Source organism: Otolemur garnettii, unplaced genomic scaffold (genome assembly GCF_000181295.1).
Source record: "Otolemur garnettii isolate 467f Iridium unplaced genomic scaffold, OtoGar3 scaffold00083, whole genome shotgun sequence".
Taxonomy (NCBI): Eukaryota; Metazoa; Chordata; class Mammalia; order Primates; family Galagidae; genus Otolemur; species Otolemur garnettii.
Genome location: NW_003852478.1, coordinates 8,629,719 through 8,632,740, shown reverse-complemented (window position 1 = coordinate 8,632,740; position 3,022 = coordinate 8,629,719). Strand labels below are relative to the sequence as shown.

The following is a 3,022-nucleotide window of genomic DNA, read 5'->3' as shown; positions in this document are numbered from 1 at the left end:
TATTGTTCCTTTGACCAGTATGAAGTGTCTATCTTTGTCCTTCTTAGCTATAGTTGTTTTGAATCTGCTTATATCTGAGAATAAGATTGCAACCCTTCTTTTCTTCTGATTTCCATTTGATTGAAATACTGTTTTCTATCCCTTAACTCTGAGTCTTGATTTGTCCTTCAGGGCTACTTGTGTTTCCTGGAGACAGCATATGGATGGCTTGTGCTTTTTTATCCCATCAGCCAGCCTGTGCCTCTTCAGTGGGGAATTCAATCCATTGATGTTTATTGAGAGTATCAATAAGTGTGGTAGAACTTTATTCATCTTGTTATGAGAAAGTCTGTTGAGTAATTTTATCCTTTGTGCCATTATGGAAGCTAAGTTTTGGCCTTTGGCTTCTAGGTGTTTACTTTGGTGGTGGTTCATTGTGGTGTTCAATTTCAAGAATAGGTCCAAGTATTTCCTACAGAGCTGGTCTTGTTATGGTGACTTTCCTTAGTGCTTGTATATCTGCAAAAGATTTGATTTCTTCATCTATTTTGAAGCTTAGTTTAGCAGGATACAGAATTCCAGACTGAAAATTATTTTGTTTAAGGATGTTGAAGGTGAATAACCATGCTTATCTGGCTTGGAAAATTTCAGTTGAAAAGTCTGCTGTTGGGTGGCATCTCTGGCTCAGTGGGTAGGGCACCGGCCCCATATAGTGAGGTTGGTGGGTTTGAACCTGACCCAGGCCAGCTAAAACAGCAGTGACAACTGCAACCAAAAATAGCCAGGCATTGTGGCAGGTGCCTGTAGTCCCAGCTACTTGGGAGGCTGAGGCAAGAGAATCGCTTAAGCCCAAGAGTGAGAGGTTGATGTGAGCTATGATTCCACAGCACTCTACCAAGGGTGACAAAGTGACACTCTGTCTCAAAAAAAAAAAAGTCTGCTGTCATCCTAATGTCTCTGCCCCTATAAGCCAGTTGGGCTTACTCCTAGCTGCTTGCAAAATTTTCTCCTTCATCTTGACTTTGGACAGGTTCATTACAATGTGTCTTGGAGAAGCTCTATTAAGAGTTGAGAAGACCCACTCTTTCTAGCCCACTATCTTGCTCTGTCCCACCATTTTTTTTTTTTTTGAGACAGAGTCTTGCTCTGTTGCCCTGAGTAGTGCCATGGCATCACAGCTTACAGCAACCTCGAACTCTTGGACTCATGTGACCTCTTGCCTCAGCCTCCCAAGTAGCTGGGACTACTGGTGCTTGCCACAGTGCCTGGCTAGTTTGTTTTTGTTTTCTTTTCCATTGTAAGCTAAAGTACTTTCCTGTTTTTTATTTCCTAATAGTTCTATGCAGCAATTTCAGCAAACATCTGTAGATTGGTATGAGAGATAAATAGCATCCAGCTTGAGAAGAAGTCTTTTCTGGCTTCCCAAACCTCTGCTTTTAGGCAGCCTTAGTTTTCCACTCATCTCAGCCTCTTTTCAGCTTACCCAAGTGAACCCATTGAAATACTAGAGTGTCAAGAGTCTTCATTAGACTCTACAGTGGCTAAGGATCTGGCAGGATAGGTCACTCGATATGGCTTTCCAGCCAGATAACTGGATTCTAATTCATGAGGAAGGAGCTGAGTGCCAGGCCCCTGCTCAGAGTCTCTGCTGCCTAACTTGGTAGCTAGCACATTCTCATAGTCATGAGAGTCCTCATTTGACGTCTCTTCTCTATCTTTCATCAGACTGTCCTCTCTGTGTGGATGGCTGAAAGGCTACAAAATCCTCTGAAACCAAGAGCCTTCTTCTGACAGGTTGGATGTGGGTCCCTGGCCCATCTGTCCTGTCCTCCACATGGCCTGTGTTTGAGGATGTTGCTGTGTCCTCAGCCTGCTGTAGGCTCCCACTGGGATTTGCTGGTGGGACATTTTCATAGTCTTTGCAGCATTTAAAACTCACCCAAGGCTACTTCTCCTCAGAGACCCCAAGATCCAACCCTGTCACGTTGACATAGTCATTTGAGGCCTGAGAAGAGCATTCCCCATCACTGAGTGGCTCACTGTCCTCAGTTCCTGGAGACCAAAAACTAGTGCAGTTACCAGCATTACCACAGCCCTCATCTCTTTCTTCAGTAAACTCCAGCTCCTGGCACTTGGAAGAACAAAAAGATCACCAGAGGCACTGTTGGTAGAAGCTAGAGTCTCAGCAATCTCTTCTGCTGTGGGGACATTGATATAATCATGTAAATCTTCTGAAGAAATGCTCGTGCAGTCTCTGGAAGCTCTGACATGGATGCAGTGTGCTGAAGGAGTGAGGTTTCCACACACCTGGGGCACTGTGGCATTGTCATAGATACCCACCGAGTATTCCATGGCAGGGACATAGGCTTGATGCACCTGGAAGGCATTGTCTGCTTCATAATACACATGCCCAAGGCTGTCAAAATTTCTGGAGAGGAGGCTCTCCATACTGAAAATACAGGTATTTCTTGTCTGAGGTCTTCCCAGCTCTTGTTGCCGTGAAGGCAAGAGGTCATAAATATTTTTGGCTTATTGTCTCAATTGTGGCAGAGTTAGAAGGGGCATGACAGCAACTTGGAGGAAAGGAACTTGCCACTTCTTCCTTTTATACCAGCTCCACAAGATTCAGAAAACCACAACAAAAAGGAGGATGGTGAGGACTCCTGCAAACCTGGAGAAGATGCTGCTACTCTGGTCTTTATCTATGTGGCATCTAAAAGAGTTGAACCCCAAAAAGTAGGGAGTAGAATGGTGGTTCTCAAGGGTTGTGGGGATGTTGGTCAAAGGATACAAAATTTCCTTCCAGGCTGGTGGGAGTCACCACGGAGTCCTGGGCTCTGAGGTCCTCTGTCTGATTTCCAAAAGGGTCAGATTGATGACATCCATTGTCTTAAGATGCTGAGATGCTCTCTGGCTTCAGCTTCTAAGTCTTCTCTCTCTTAATCATAAAGGGTTAGCCAGCATATCTATCACTTTTCTTGGCTTTTTCTAAGAGGCTAACTTTTTCTTTGAGACAGAGTCTCACTTTGTCACCCCAGGTAGA

General features: G+C 44.5%; 1 pseudogene; it reads right to left on the bottom strand.

The window, feature by feature from the left end:
• Positions 1–1,491: 1,491 nt before the first annotated feature.
• On the bottom strand, positions 1,492–2,673 carry LOC100946223 (annotated as a pseudogene).
• Between the last annotated feature and the right edge of the window lie 349 nt (positions 2,674–3,022).